The following is a 16,646-nucleotide window of genomic DNA, read 5'->3' on the forward strand; positions in this document are numbered from 1 at the left end:
GACAGTTTAAAGGGAGACACACAGCTGAATGAGGCCAATACAGCTCAACCCCTCCCACTGCATGTTCCCTGTGCATTTGTATAGGGGCAGGGCTGGATTTAGGGGCAAGCAACCACCTGGGGTGCTGGGCTTGGGGGGCACCAGGCTCAGGGTGCTGTTTTTGTTGTTAGCAACAAAAGGGAAAATAGAATGTTTGAAGTAAAATGTTTCAGGTATTCTGTAAGTGGATTCATTTTTCACTCACTTCTTAGAATGTTCTGGACCTTTGTAGAATCTTGTAGAACCTTCCAGACTTTCTGAGAACTACATTTTCCTTGAACCTCTTAGAATGTTGTCAGCTGTGTCCTTGCGGGTCTATCAGCAGTGGGACATTGCCAGTCAGTCAGTGAGATATAAAAATGAAGTGATAGCCCAGCTGCGATATTGTGAACTTTGTTTTATTGTGTAATTGTGAAAGTGTACTTGTGTTTTAAGACTGGAAAAGTGGAAGTAGCGATTAATAAAGGACATATTTAATGAAATGCCAGAGATATCTATTGAACCCCCATCTATGCAACAATATAAAAGAAAAACTGTTACTTCTTTTGCCATGTTTAACACGTAATGTTTGATGACTTTCTAAGACTGTGGAACATAGACTTTTGCTCTCCCCAATATTGTCTGTTTTCCTCCATAGAAAATAAAAGATGCCCCCAAAGAAGCCTTCAGGAGCTCAGAATAGGAAGCGAAAAGCTCAGTTGCAATCTAGTTTGCAGCAAGTGGCAAATTTGATGGGAAAATATCTAAAACAGAACAACATAGACCAGGCTTTAGGCAGTGATCATCCCACTGCAGAAAAAATTGAGGAGTGAAGTGTAAATGATGGAAGTCCTATTACTAAGGAATTAGCAGATTTACCTGAACATAAGGAATGGAAACGTGAGGAAAGTGATGGAGAATCGTCCAGTTTTCCTGGCGGTGTAAGGAAGAGTGATGACAAAGAGAAATCTGGTTTACATGAAAAGGAGAGAAACCATAAAGAAGAATCAGCCTCACATGATGACAGAAACATCAGTGAGAAAAATTGCACACCACAAATTGATACATCAGATACTGCTTTATGTCCAGCGATCCTAAACTCTGCCGATATTGATCATACAATTTTGAATGGGCTGGGCAAAATCGAGGCTATCATGTTTCCAGTAAATGAGCAGAAGCGACACTTCTCAAAGGAACACTGTGAAAGAGTGCTCTAGAATGGTGAGACACTGAATCGACGTTGGCTAGTTTACTTGAAATCAACTGATAAAGTGTTCTGTTTTCGTTGCAAAATATTTGACAAGAATGCCAAATGGTTGCTTGCACTTCCAGGTACAATTACTGGCATAATTTAGCTAATGCTCTGAAGCAATATGAAAAGTCACCCGGCCATTTCACAGCCTACTCCAAATGTATGGCGGTGGAGTCCAGGCTCAAACTGTATAAATGCAATGATACAGAAAATCAGTGCATTATTAATGTAGAAACCCAGCATTGGAGGAACGTGCTTGAGCATTTAATCTCAATTACCCTCTTCCTTGCAAAGAACAATTTGGCTTTCTGGGGCTCGTCGGATAAGTTGTTCACTGCACATAATGGTAATTTCTTCAGTTTGGTAGAGCTCCTTGGGAAATATGACATTGTGACTGCTACCACTTTGATTTCATTGTGGCCTACAGAGACAATGGATTTGAAGACACCATCACTGTTGCCAAAGAAATGACAGAAAACTCATGAGTTGAGCCTGTTTTCAAGGAAACTCATTCATCAGAAGAATAGACAGTTTCGTTACAAGGACAGAGATGAGGTGATGGGAAGCTCAGAATTAAAATTCAAGAGGGAGTTTCTTTGCTCGCTCATTGACACTGCTCAAGTGTCCATCGAAAAAAGGTTTGGACAAATGAAGCACCACAAAAAGACCTGGGCGATTTAGTATGAACTTAGTAAGCTGCCAGTGGACAGGAAAACACTCTTGAACAAATGTACGGACCTTCACTGGATGCTGACACATGAGGAATTTCCGGATGTCAATGATAAATACCTGAATGTTGAATTGAACAACATCCATCACATTTTGCAACATGGGAAGCACTCTCCATTCCAGCTTCTCCAAGTCAGTCACGATGCAGAGCTGACAGACACTTTTCCTAATGTGTGGATAGCTTTAAGGATTCTGCTCACTCTGCCCGTCACAGTGGTGAGCGCAGCTTTTCGAAGCTTAGGCTCATTCAAACATATTTTGGATCAACAATTGCTGATGAGAGCCTGGCATCGCTTGCTATTTTATCGCTTGAAAATGCCATTGGCTAGTCTTTGGATGTCTCTGATGCTGTTCTTCGGTTTGCGAGGGCAAAGGCGAGAAAAGTGACCTTTTGAGCTAAAGGACTAGGGGTTAACATTCTAAGGCTGTCACCTACTGTAACACTATTTAATACTGGTCCACCCAGTGTTGGTGCACAGTTAAGTTTCTTGGTGTTGGTACATTTCTGTTATTCTTAAAATTAAAAAGTTTCTATAAGCTTGGAGGAAACAATTTTTATTTGCTTATACATGGCATGAATAAATACAGATTTACCATCTTCTATGCCACGGCTAAATCATGCATGCAAAACGTGCATCAAAGTTGTGAAATGGGCTGCAAATGCAATAAAAAACAAGGTATTCCAAAGTTTAACAAATGGAGCGGGGGGAAGGGCCTGAAGATGCTCCTCGCTGGGGTGCCATTTGGTCTAGGGCTGGCCTTGTGTAGGAGAAATGGGCAGCAGAGTTGGGAAATTCTGCCATTACCACACTCAGGCCCCAGATCCCCAAATGTATTAGCCCCCCTAAGGCCCATTGAAATAAATCATTGATTTCAGTGGGAATGAGATGCCCAATACTTGTGGGGATGTGGGCTCCAGTGTCTATTCTAGGGCTGTCAAGCGATTAAAAAAATTAATCACAATTAATCACACAATTAAAAAAATTAATCACGATTAATCGCACTGTTAATAATAGAATATCATTTATTTAAATATTTTTGGATGTTTTCTACATTTTCAAATATATTTATTTCAGTTACAACACAGAATACAAAGTGTACAGTGCTTACTTGATATTTATTTTTGATTACAAATATTTGCACTGTAAAAAACTAAAGAAACAGTATTTTTCAATTCACCTAATACAAGTACTGTAGTGCAATCTATTTATCATGAAAGTTGAACTTACAAATGTAGAGTAATGTACGAAAAATAACTGCATTCAAAAATAAAACAATGTAAAACTTTAGAGCCTACACGTCTACTCAGTCCTACTTCAGCCAATCGCTCAGACAAACAAGTTTGGTTACAATCTGCAGGAGATAATGCTGCCCACTTCTTCTTTACAATGTCACCTGAAAGTGAGAACAGGTGTTCGCATGGCACTGCTGTAGCCGGCGTTGCAAGATATTTACGTGCCAGATGCGCTAAAGATTCATATGTCCCTTCATGCTTCAACCACCATTCCAGGGGACATGCGTCCATGCTGATGACGGGTTCTGCTTGATAACAATCCAAAGCAGAGCAGGCTGATGCATGTTCATTTTCATCATCTGAGTCAGATGGTACCAGCAGAAGGTTGATTTTATTGTTTGGTGGTTCGGGTTCTGTAGTTTCTGCATCGGAATGTTGCTCTTTTAATGACTTCTGAAAGCATGCTCCACACCTCATCCCTCTCAGATTTTGGACAGCACTTCAGATTCTTAAACCTGAGTTGAGTGCTGTAGCTATCTTTAGAAATCTCACATCAGTACCTTCTTTGCATTTTGTTAAATCTGCTGTGAAAGTGTTCTTAAAACAAACATGTGCTGAGTCACCTTCCGAAATTGCTGTAACATGAAATATATGGCAGAATGCAGGTAAAACACAGCCGGAGACATACAATTCTCCCCCAAGGAGTTCTGTCACAAATTTAATTAACACGTTTTTTTTAACGACCATCATCAGCATGTAAGCATGTCCTCTGGAATGGTGACCGAAGCATGAAGGGGCATACAAATGTTTAGCATATCTGGCACATAAATACCTTGCAATGCTGGCTACAGAAGTGCCATGCGAATGCCTGTTCTCACTTTCAGGTGACATTGTAAATAAAAAGCAGGCAGCATTATCTCCCATAAATGTAAACAAAGTTATTTGTAACAGGTTTCAGAGTAGCAGCCGTATTAGTCTGTATCATCAAAAAGAACAGGAGTTCTTGTGGCACCTTAGAGCACTAACAAATTTGTTTGTCTTAGCAAATGGCTGAACAAGAAATAGGACTGAGTGGACTTGTAGGCTCTAAAGTTTTACATCGTTTTGTTTTTGAGTGCAGTTATCTAACAAAAAAAATCTACATTTGTAAGTTACACTTTCACGATAAAGAGATTGCACTACTTGTATGAGGTGAACTGAAAAATACTATTTCTTTTATCATTTTTACACTGCAAATATTTGTAATCAAAAATAATATGAAGTGAGCACTGTACACTTTGTATTCTATGTTGTAATAGAAATCAATATATTTGAAAATGTAGAAAAACATCCCAAAATATTTAATAAATTTCAATTGGTATTCTATTGTTTAACAGTGCGATTAATCACGATTAATTTTTTGAGTTAATCATGTGAGTTAACTGTAATTAAATCGACAGCCCTAGTCTATTCTTTTTCCTTTTTAGTTTTCCCATATCATCAGAGCCAGAGGGTGGGATGTGTGGCCATAGGAGTCCGCAGACTGGATTGAACAATGCTGCTGGAGACGGAAGCAGTATGGCCAGCCGGAGTGCCAAGGGGCCAGGGCTGTCTGTTCGTATGTCAGCAGCTTTAGCAGAAGCTTCTGGAAAGTGAAACCTCTTGCCTGACTGACCCATGTCAGCCCGAAAGATGCGCCAGTTCTCTTTGATTAGCCAAGTGTGATTCGTGCCCTTCTTGTGCAACACTTCAGCTGCTTTTTCCTTGCCCCACCCCGCTGAGAGCTGTCAAATGTGGAGGGCGGGCAGGGGCATCTCCAGAGCAGACGAGGTCTTTAGTGCAGCATGTATCTAAAAACTTAGAACACTTCTTCAGTACAAGACAAAACCTTGGTCACTGGGCCTCATTCACTTCCTGGTTTGAACATTGCAGCTGTGCCGGCTGCTAACATCTGTAACATTGCCAGTAGGGTGACCAGATAGCAAATGTGAAAAATCAGGACGGGGTGGGGTGGGGGGGTAATAGGAGCCTATATAAGAAAAAGACCCCAAAATCGGGACTGTCCCTATAAAATTGGGACATCTGGTCACCCTAATTGCCAGGTTCTGGTCAGGGAGCAGCGGCAGCCCAGAGCTGCAGCATATGAGTGCTCTATTGCAATGCCTACTATTGTGAGCCAGGCTTCAGCCCCGGGGCTGCCCAGAGTGCCTTAGTGTCTGGAACATTCCGGGCTGTCACACAGGAACATGGCCCCATTTGGACAAGTCTAGGGTCTGATTTTCAGAGGTGCTGAGCACCTGCAGCTCTCAATGAACCAGGCCCTAGCGGTGGTGCCGTGGCTGGAATCTGAACGCTGTCTCTTGCTGTGCTGGCGCTCAGCATTGTACCAAATACAGCAGCACGGCAGCATCCCCGGTTAGAGATTAATGTCACTTTCTGCCTCAGCAGGCACAAGCAAGGGGAAGGCAGTGGGTGGAGGAGGAGGAGCGCAATCTCGGCTGACCCACTGGCACTGGGTTTGCGGCAGTCATTCTTGTTCGTACCCTGCAAGCTTTGTTATTAACATTTTTATAACAATTGGCTGCAGGATCCCTTCCGAAATGACGCCGCCACATAATAAAGCGGTTTCATGACTGCATCTTAGTCTACTGACTCAATGTCAAATATTCTTATCTCCATTACACAGTAGGGTTTTAATAAAAAAAATTGCTAGGCTAAGAGCTAGCTGCAGCTCTTCGGGGCTGTGCTTTACTGCCAGCAGGAACTCATTAGATGAGCAGCAGATGAGGGAGAGGCTTACACAGCTGTGCAGAATGCTCTTAGCACAGCACAAACGTCAGGCCAAGTTTCTGAATGGGCTTTGGTTTATAGCTAAGCGTGGAAACCCCGTGGAACACCACACATTCACAGGGAGCTGGCACCCAAACGGGCAAACGTGGCCATCTCAGCTGAGTTCTGCTTGGAGTTTCTGGGTTTCAGAATTGGAGACTCTGGCTGGCACCAGCCAAATCAGAGCCCAAGATGCCTGCCCCTCCCTGGGCACAGGCACCACTCGCTTTCACAACGCTTCAGCAGACTCAAGATGGAGGCAGGTTTGCTTACGTAAGTGTCACATGGTGTCTATGGCAGAGCCTGCAATTAACTTTAGATGCATTGACTTAACCTCAGGGCCAGCCTTGCTCTGTGTCATGATGCTGAGGCTGTGCCTCCTCAAACAGCCAGGTGTGGCCCGGCCCTGCCCCCTATCCCACCCCCCCCCCCCGCTTCTCACCCCCTGACAGTCCCCCCGGGACTCCTGCCCCATCCAACCCCTCCCGTCCCCTGACACCTGCCCCACTCCCTGTCCCCTGACTGCCCCCTGCTGCCCCATCCAAATTCCTGACGGCCCCTCTGTGACCCCTGCCCCATCCAACCACCCCTTCTCCCTATCCCCTGTCCCCCACCATCCCATCCAACCCCCCCTCTCCTTCCTGACTGCCCCCCCGGGACCCCTGCCCCCATTCAACCCCCCTGTTCCCCGTCCTCTGATCGCCCTGACCCCTATCCACACCTCTGCCCCCTGACCACCACCCATAACTCCCCTGCCCTCTATCCAACCCCCCGGCTCCCTGCCCCCTTACCATGCTGCCTGGAGCACTGGTGGCTGGCGGAACCACAGCCGCGCCGCTCAGAGCAGGGCCAGCTCCAGGCACCAGCTTGGCAAGCAGGTGCTTGGGGCGGCCACTCCGGAGAGGGGCGGCAGGTCCAGCTATTCGGCGGCAATTCGGCAGACGGTCCCTCACTCCCGCTTGGAGCGAAGGACCTTCTGCCAAATTGCCGCCGCAGATCGCGATCGCGGCTTTTTGGGGGGGAGGGGGGCTGCTTGGGGCAGCCAAAACCCTGGAGCCGGCCCTGGCTCAGAGCACCAGGACAGGCAGCCACGCCACCGCTCAGCACAGAGCACCGGGTCAGGCGGCTTTGTAGCTGCGCTGCCACCCAGAGCATTGCGCCAGCGGCGCAGTGAGCTGAGGCTGTGGAGGAGGGGGAAAAGCAGGGGAGGGGCCAGGGGCTAGCCTCCTGGGCCAGGAGCTCAGGGGCCGGGCAGGAGGGTCCCACGGGCCGGATGTGGCCCGCGGCCATAGTTTGCCCACCTCTGCTGTAGTGTGTACACTGACATAATTAGGTCCCCATAAGCTGCCTTACTTTGACCTAACTCTGTAGGGTAGACCAAGCCAAAATATTCCGTGGTACCAAGTCAAAAGCCTTACAGAAGTTGAAGTATATTACATCAATACTATTTCCTTCTCAACCAAACTTCTAATCCCCCCAAAATCAAGTTAATTTAATAGGATCTATTTTCCATAAATCCATGTTGATTTACATAATTACATGACCCTCCTTTAATTCTTTATTAATCGGGTCCCATATCAATCGCTTCATTAACTTGTCCAGGATCTATGTCAGGCTGACAGGGCTATAATTGCCTGGGTCATCCTGTTTACCCTTTTTAAAAATTGGTGCAATATTAGCTTTCTTCCAGTCTTCCGGAACTTCCCCAGAGCTCCAAGACTTAGATAGGAAACAAAGGGTAAGAATGGTCCATTTTCACAATGGAGAGAGGTAACTGTGGGGTCCCCCCAAGGATCTGTACTGGGACTAGTGATGTTCAACATGGGCATTAATGATCTGGAAAAAGAGGTGAACAGTGAAGTGTTAAAAGTTTACAGATGAGACACAATTATTCAAAAGAGTTAAGTTCAAAGCTGACTGCGAAGACTTATAGGATTGTTGTCCCCTTGGGCATAACCCGCCCTCCTTTGCCCATCCACAACGGCACTACTGCCATCGGTATACCATTCCAAGTCAGCATTTGGGAGTGGTTGATCTTTTAAATCTGGGCGGCTGGAGTATTGGGCATCTATGATTTCCAGACTGTCATGTTCCTGCTTTTCTGTTTCTGGTAGCAGGGTAGCTGGATTAAGGGAGGGACAGGTTTGCAGGGTAACTTCAGGGTTCTCTAACAGTTTTGCCTGGTACCGAGCAACCTGAGCCTGGGTGAGCCAGAGACCACCCTTAGCGTCCAGCAGGGCTTGGACCATATGGGGAATATACACTTGCACAGTTCCTCCCAGTGTCAGTTTTTTAGCTTCCCCAAGCACTAGGGCAGTGACTGCGACTGCCCGCAAGCATGCTGGCCACCCCTCGGCAACTTGATCCAGTTGTTTAGAGAAATATGCCACAGGACGTTTCCAGGTGCCTAATAACTGAGTAAGCACTCCCAGGGCTACCCCTTTCCTTTCATGCACATACAGCTGGAATGGCTTAGAGAGATCCGGCAGACCCAGGGCTGGGGCTTCCATCAACTTCCTTTTCAAGATTTTAAATGCCCTGTCCACTTCTGGGGACCAATGAAAGGGGTCATGATCCGCTCCCTTAACACATTCATACAGAGGTTTAGCCCACAGTCCATACTCTGGGATCCATATTCTGCAAAAGCCTGCCATGCCCAGAAATGCCCTGAGCCGTTTACGGTTGCTTGGGATAGGAACTTGGCAGATAGCCTCCTTTCTTTCATTTGAGAGCTGCCTCTCCCCCTGCCTTATGTGAAATCCCAGATACTGTACTTCTGAGAGAGCAATTTGAGCCTTGCTCCGAGCTACCCGGTAACCTCGGAGTCCAACAAAGTTCAGGAGGCTCACAGTGGCTTTGAGACAAGGGATCAGACCCATAGCAGCAATTAGCAAGTCATCTACGTATTGCAGGAGGAGGACTTTGTCCGAATTATTCCACTCCTCCAAGTCTATGGCCAGAGCCTGGCCGAACAGAGTGGGGGAATTTTTAAATCCCTGGGCCAATACTGTCCAGCAAAGCTGCTTTTTTACCCTTCTGTTGTCCTCCCACTCGAAGGAGAATATCTCCTGAGATTGGGTGTCGACTGGAATCGTGAAAAAAGCGTCTTTTAAATCTAGGACCGAGAAATGGGTATACTGCCCCCCTATAGAGGCCAACAGTGTATATGGATTTGGAATAAGGGGGTGCAGAGTCTTAACCCGCTCATTGACTGCCCTTAAGTCCTGTACCAGCCGATATGTGCCATTGGGCTTTTGTACGGGCAGAATGGGGGTGTTTCAAGCTGACTGGCATTCTCGTAGTACACCGTACTCTAGGAACCGATCTATAGTCTCTTGCAGTCCCTCTCTGGCTTCCCTCTTAATCGGATACTGTTTGATTCGCACCGGGCTTTTTCCTGGGAGGAGCTGAATATGAACAGGGGTTTGATGGGTTGCCTTCCCTGGGACCCCCGATGCACAGACAAGGGGATACACGTGGTCCTCCAACTGGCTCCACTCTGGGGCTTGCATGGCTGAGGGTTCAACTGCAAGGGTCATTATCCAGGCATTCTCAGGGGGTAAGGTGAGAGTTATGTCATCTTGAGTGAAATGCAGGGTGGCACCTAAGCGACAAAGCAGGTCCCGTCCTAGTAGGGGTGTGGACAATCGGGGAGGTAAACCAGCTTGTGAGATACAGTTTTGTTTCCCAAAGCACATTCCACTGGGGCATACACTGGGCACTTAGTTCCTTTCCCTGTGGCACACACCACTGTGAGGGAGTCTGCCACTGGCAGCTGAAGGGGTTGATTTACAGCGGTCCGTGCTGCTCCAGAGTCAACTAAAAAGTCTATTTCTGAATTTCCCACCAGCATTTTTACTCGGGGTTCCGGGGGCAGGATGGTCCGTCTCCCCTGACACCCCTAGTCTTGATCCTCCGCTGCCATCATAGGGTACCTTCCCTTTCAGGGCACTCATTTTTCCAATGTCCCTCCTTTCGGCATATGGCACACTGGTTGTAACCCAGGCGCCTCTCCTGGGAACCGGGGCGCCCACGTCCACGGCCTCTCATTCCCCGGCCCCTTTCACCTTTCTGTGACCTTCCTCTGCCGCCGGCCTGCACCGCCATCTACCATCATTTTCACTTGCCTTTTTTCCATCTCTCCCTCTCTAAGGGTATAAGCCCTATTTGCAGTCTCCAAAATCTGAGCTATTGTCATTCCCATTAAATTCTCCTTTTTCTGCAGTTTCCTTTTAATATCAGGGGCCGCATGGCTGGTAAAGATACCCTTTATAATTGCCTCAGTTGCCTGATCGTCTGGGTCTGCGCAAGTACTCTGCCGGATGGTGTCCCGAATGCGCTGCAGGAAAGCCACCGCACTCTCTTTTGATTCCTGGATTAGCTCATAAGGCTTTGCCCAATTGTTATATCGGACAGCTGAGTGCCAGAGGCCATACATAAGCAGTTCCTTATAGGAGTTAAGCATTCTCAAATCCCCCTCCTCATTTGGATTCCACCGGGGGTCCGCTATGGGGACAGCGACCTCAGGCAGGGGCTTGCCTTCTCTATCCTCATTATGCCTTTTCTGTGCCTCCTCCCTAGCCTTAGCTATAACCTGATTCCGCTCCACCTCAGACAACAAGGTTCTCATCAGTATATTGCAATCATCCCAGTCAGGCTTATGGCTAGCTAGACACCCTTCAAAGATTGAAATAAACCGATTCGGATTCATTGAGAATTCCCCTGCTTCTGCCTTAAAGGCAGCTAGGTGCACTGGGTTAAAAGGGACATGAGAATACACTGGCACAATCTGGGCTGCACGATCCTGTGTTCCTGGACGGGCTACCACATTCTCAGTAATCAACGGATACAATCCCACCGAGGGGGTACTCTCTGGAGCCTGTGGGGGTGTTGGAGCCGAAGGGGATACCGATTCTGCCATTACAACTGTGGGCGGGTTCTGGGGATTAGCAGCAGTTACTACCGAGTTTGTCGGAGTCAAATGGCACTTGTGCAAAATATCAGTCCTATTTCTTAACATCATAAACGTATACGCATAGAGATGTTCATTCCATTTACCTGTTCGCTGACAAAACAAAAATAACTGAAGGATTGTGTTGTAATTAAGTGATCCTTCTGGTGGCCACCTTTCCTGGCACTCTAGCTGATATTGAGGCCAGTCAACTGTACAGAACCTTTTTAATTTACTTCTAAACATCAAATCTGACCCAAACACATCCCAATTTGCTAGGATGCATTCTAAGGGCGTACACTGTGCCCCGCCGGCTGTACTCTGTCCCTGCCCCAGACTCTAGGGAGACACTGGGCGTCCCCAGGTCAAAACAGGTAAAGTCCCCACTGGACTGTTCCTACCTTATCCAAGGGTCCGGTTCCTCACCGTCGCCCACAACTGCTTCTCCACTACTTGAGCGCGTTGCACCGTTGTGCCCTCTGGGGTCGATCACACCACGTCTCCGCCGAGGCCCCCGATGAAGTCACCGGTGCGCACTAGGCGTCGGTCGTCGCCGTAATCCGTCGGCCGCCAGGAGGGATCCGGGCAAGGCTAAATTTCAGCCTCGTGCCCCACGTTGGGCGCCAAAACTGTTGCCGGCCCAGAGGGCCCAAGGGGGCAACAGGGGGTTCGTTGCCCGGTGTGCGTCGCACCAATAGACACACCAGGGTGGAGAAGCAAACCAAATTTATTCGAGATCTCGAAAAGGCACTCAGGAGACCAGCATGTCTCAAATCAGAAGCGCAACAAATACAAGCAAGTTTCCCATTTTATATTCAAAGCTGTTTGTGTGCAAGCCTTTGTTCTGTTTCCCCCTCTACCCCTCCCTTCCCGACAGCAGTTACAGTAGGCAGTACATTGTGGCGTGTTAGAAAAGTTCTCGTCCGCATGTTTATCTTTGGCCTTGCAAGCTAAGACGTAGTAGGCTTCCCCCTCCCCCTTACCCCCTCCTTATCACTACTGCTTCTGCTAGTGTGAGCGAAACTGCAGCTGTCTGCTAAAAAAGCTGACCGTTACATATTCTGCTTCAGCATTTAGGCTGTTAGCATGGAGGCTGGTTAAAGTTCACAAGATGGAGTTACCGTGGCTCACTTAGACCCAGAGCAGGGGGGTTTCATCGGCACTTATGGCCTTCCACCCCCCCGAGTTACCTGGTAGCTATGCCTAGTGACGCCAACAGAATGATCTCACAAAACTGGTAAGTGGGCAACAAAATGGCAAATGAACTCCCCCAGGTCACTCTCTACAGCCCCCACCACCATCTTTGGGAGCTGTCTTGCCCGGTTTGCCCAATGGGGCAAGATCAACACAGATCGCAGGAGATCATTCAACGCAGCGACTAGAGAGAGTTCCTCACTTTCCCCTCCCACTGGAGCCCCTCCTGCGAGTCTCACCCATGACGCCTTCCTCCAAAATGAGGCAGACGCCATCCTCATGAAGGGTGCAATAGAACCCATGCCCTCCCACTTTGCCAGCAAGGGCTTCTACTCCCCGTATTTTCTCATCCCAAAGAAGGGCGAGGGCCTCCACCCTATCTTCAATCTCCGTTTACTCAACACTTTCATCAGAAAAACTAAGTTCCATATGCTAAGGCTCACCTCCATCATTCCCTCCCTCCCCCAGGAGGTGCGGTTTGCAGCCCTCAACATGAAAGACATGTAGTTCCATACTGACGTCAGCCCAGCCCACCGCAAATTCCTCTCTTTCTGCATGGGCAACAACCAGTATCAATTCAGGGTGCTCCCCTTCGGCATCGCCACGGCCCTGGGTCTTCACCAAGGTCCCTGGGGCACTTTGTGTTCTTGTACCTGGACAACTGGCTGCTGGTGGCACCATTCCTTGCTGAGACAATGGCAGCTGTCACCACCCTCTACTCGTTCCTTGCCTCACTAGGCATCTGTGTCAATGAAGTGAAATCCCTGCTTCTCCCGACACAAGTGATCCATTTCATAGGAGTGCATCTGGAGTCTATAGTAGTGATAGCCTTCCTCCTGGCAAACTGCTTTACCACCCTCACGGCTCTCATGACGACCCTGCACCGCAACTCGCACACAACATTACGCCATTGTCTCTGCCTGCTCAGCCACATGGCAGCCTTCACCTCTGTGATGCTGCATGCTTGCCTACACATGCGCTGTCTACAGCTGTGGCTCCTCTCCGTCTGCAGGCCCCACATCACCTTGTCCCTCACTGTCCTGAGTTGCCTCTCTCACCTGGTGGACTGATCCTGCTAAGGTGTTCAGAGGCACCCTGTTCACCACTCCATCCCTATGGTCACCCTTACATAGAATATCAGGGTTGGAAGGGACCTCAGGAGATCATGGACACCTCCCTGGTGGGGTTGGGTGCACACTTAGCTGGCCGTGCTGCACAGGGGATGTGGATCCCTAGAGAGGCATGCACGCACATCAACATATTGGAGCTGCATGCGGTCCACCTGGCTTGCCACGCATTCCTGCCTCTGCTCTGCTCTCTCCACACATCCACATCCTGTCAGACAACACCACCGCAGTGGCTTACATAAGCAGGCAGGGTGGCACCAAGTCCCGGTGAGACTGCGTGGAGGCTATCCGCCTCTGGAACTGGTGTCTCCGCCACAACATGGTGCCCCATGCGGTGTATCTCCTGGGGATGCAGAACTCCCTGGCAGATGCACTCAGCTGGACCTGATACCTCAACCATGAGTGGGCACTCCATGACCTTACGCTCTGCTCCATGGGACCTCTCTGTCATTCAAGTGAACCATAAATTCTCACTCTACTACTCCAGAGGGCCAGGGGTCAAAACTCCAAAGGTGACACTATTGTTCTTCCAGGACGTGGCGGCATCTGGTATGCCTTTCCCCCCATCCCCCTCATCCCCAAGATCCTGCGCAAGATCCGCTGAGACCGAGTCACGGTCATCCTGGTAGCCCTGTGCTGGCCCTGATAATTCTGGTTTCCTGATCTACTCAGATAGTCTGCCGGTCCACCAATCAGCCTCCCCACCCTGCCGTACCTACTCACCCAGGACAACGGCAGGGTTCGACACCACAACCCAGGCCTACTTCAACTGACAGCTCAGTTTTTGGATGGGGTTCACATGTAGACAACTCCTGTTTGTCACCTGTCCGCTGTATACTTACACTCAGCAGACGGGACTCCATGCTGGCATGTACACTGCATAGTGGAAGTGCTTCACCTCCTGGGTACAACGCTACCACCTTCCCCTCCAGGCCGTCTCCTTGCCTGTTGTTTTAGACTAACTCCTGGAGCTCAAGAACTCACATTCAGCTTGATCCGTATCCACCTTGCGGCACTTAGCGACTTCCTCCCCCCAATGGACGGACAGTTGGTGTTTACCCACCCTACCACTACCCAGTTTCTGAAGGGCCTGATGAACTGCTTCCTGCCAGTCCTTACCCCTACCCTTCACGGGACCTTAATCTTATGCTATGTGCCCTCACCAGGCCTCCCTTCGAACCACTGGTCACATGCTCCCTCACCCACCTATCCATGAAGGTCTTCTTCCTGGTGGCTATCACTTCTGCCTGGCAAATTAGTGAATTGGCGGCCATGATGGCTGACCTCCTCCATATACAATCTTTTATAAAGAGACAGTCTCCCTGTGCCTTCACCCTAAGTTCCTCCCAAAAGTCATGTCCAAGTTTCATTTAAACCAGTCCAGTCATCTCCTGGTCTTCCCTACTAAACTGCACGCCACTGCCGAGGACAGGACTCGTGCATTCTCTGCCTCCCTACGCCTCTTTGTGGCCATTGCTTAATTTTAGCAGGTTATAATCTTGCCTAAGCAGGTGTCTCACCTCTATTGAAGGACCCAACATTGTGATTTCAAGAGCTCTGGCCCCTTGACCCTGCTCCAAATGATGGACACCTGTGGGGTTCTCTACCCTTTCTTTTAATAGTCTAGTAAACCTCTGAAAAATGCCTTCTTTCAAAAGTAAGCCCAGATAAAGTTCCTTTTCCCTGCTGGGTGTGGACACCAGGCTGTGGGATGTAAACTCCATGTTGTCTTCTCCCCCACTGGTGATTTTTACAATGCAAATGATTTTTTTCCTGCAACCTCCAATACAAATGAATAGCCCATTGAATCTGGCCACACCTGGTTGGAGGTGTTGGCCTCTTCCTTTGTCTGGAGAAAAACCTGTGTATCCTCTCCCCTGACATGCCTGGTTTAAATACCTTTTAGTCACAGACTTCAAAACATAATATCAGTGAGTATCCATACATCCTCATACAGTGCTAATACTCGCATTTAACAATTAAATTGATCACCAGGGTGTCATTAGTTTTCATAAAAGACCTTACTTGATACACTTTGACAATACAGTAATATTGTATACAATCAGTTGAGTCAAATTCTTATCATCTGAGATTCAGATCCCATCTTTATAATTAAGCGGCAATCTCCCTCACTCACTAGGTTGATGGGTTTTGTTTACCTTTTATGTAAATGTACCTTTATTGTCTCTGAAACCTGATGAGAGGGGTGGGTCTCAGATCCCAGACTCCTTCCCGCACCAGAAGGTCTATATTGCAATTTTTAGTCCTCCAGCCTGAGCCCTGCAATCCTGAGTTGCGGTGAGACACCTGAGACTCAGTACTGCGAGTTTTTTATTGCAGTGTAGACATACCCTAAGGGGCTGTTTCTATGGGAGCTGCAAGCAACAGCTCCTCTCAAAATCAGGCCCTAAAGCTAGAAGTTAACAGCATTTGTCCATGTTCCTGGCCATCAGCCCTGAAAAGTTTCTGGCAACTAAGGTAAGACAGCTACTAGCTGATACTTGCCCAATAACAACTCTGGTTCTGTACATATACACAGAGAGGGTGATCTGGGAATCATTTTGGTATTAATCTGAACAGCTTTGATATGGGCAAGTGCATTAGTACACGATCTGTTGTGTGGAGTTTCAGCCAGCGCATGAGAAGATAGTGGTGCTGCTGCAAGTCTCCAGCAGTGGGAGGCGTTCAAGAAGGATGTTGATAAATTGGAAAGGATTCAGAGAAGAGCCACAAAAATGATTGAAGGATTAGAAAATATGCCTTACAGTGACAGACTCCAGGAGCTCAATTTTTAACTTAACGAGAAGGTTAAGGGGTGACTTGATTACAGGCTAAATATCTATAAGGGGAACAAATATTTGATAATGGGCTCTTCAATCTCACAGAGAAAGGTCTAACATGATCCAGTGGCTGGAAGCTGAAGCTAGACAAATTCAGACTGGAAATAAGGTGTAATTTTTTAATAGTTGAGAGTAATTAACCATTGGAACAATTTGCCAAGGGGTGTGGAGGATTTTCCCCTCAGTGACTATTTTAACATTAAGATTAGATAGTTCTCTTAAAGATGTGTTCTAGGCATTATTTTGAAGAAGTTCTCTGGCTTGAGTTCTCCAGGAGGTCAGACTAGATGACCACAATGGTCCCTTCTGGCCTTGGAATCTATGAATCAAGACAAGAATCCACAGGAGAAATTTGAGGCACAGAGGATTTGAATACCTTTCTGCTGTCCAGTGTCTAAGTCAGAACACCGAATGAACCGCCACTTCTCTCGGATAGTGTCATGGTGCCCAGGTGTCATTTCAGCAGGAATGCAGTACCTGGCGGTATTTCCCT

The sequence above is a fragment of the Terrapene carolina genome, unplaced genomic scaffold (genome assembly GCF_002925995.2).
Source record: "Terrapene carolina triunguis isolate 2854851 unplaced genomic scaffold, T_m_triunguis-2.0 Scaffold233, whole genome shotgun sequence".
Lineage (NCBI taxonomy): Eukaryota > Metazoa > Chordata > Testudines > Emydidae > Terrapene > Terrapene triunguis.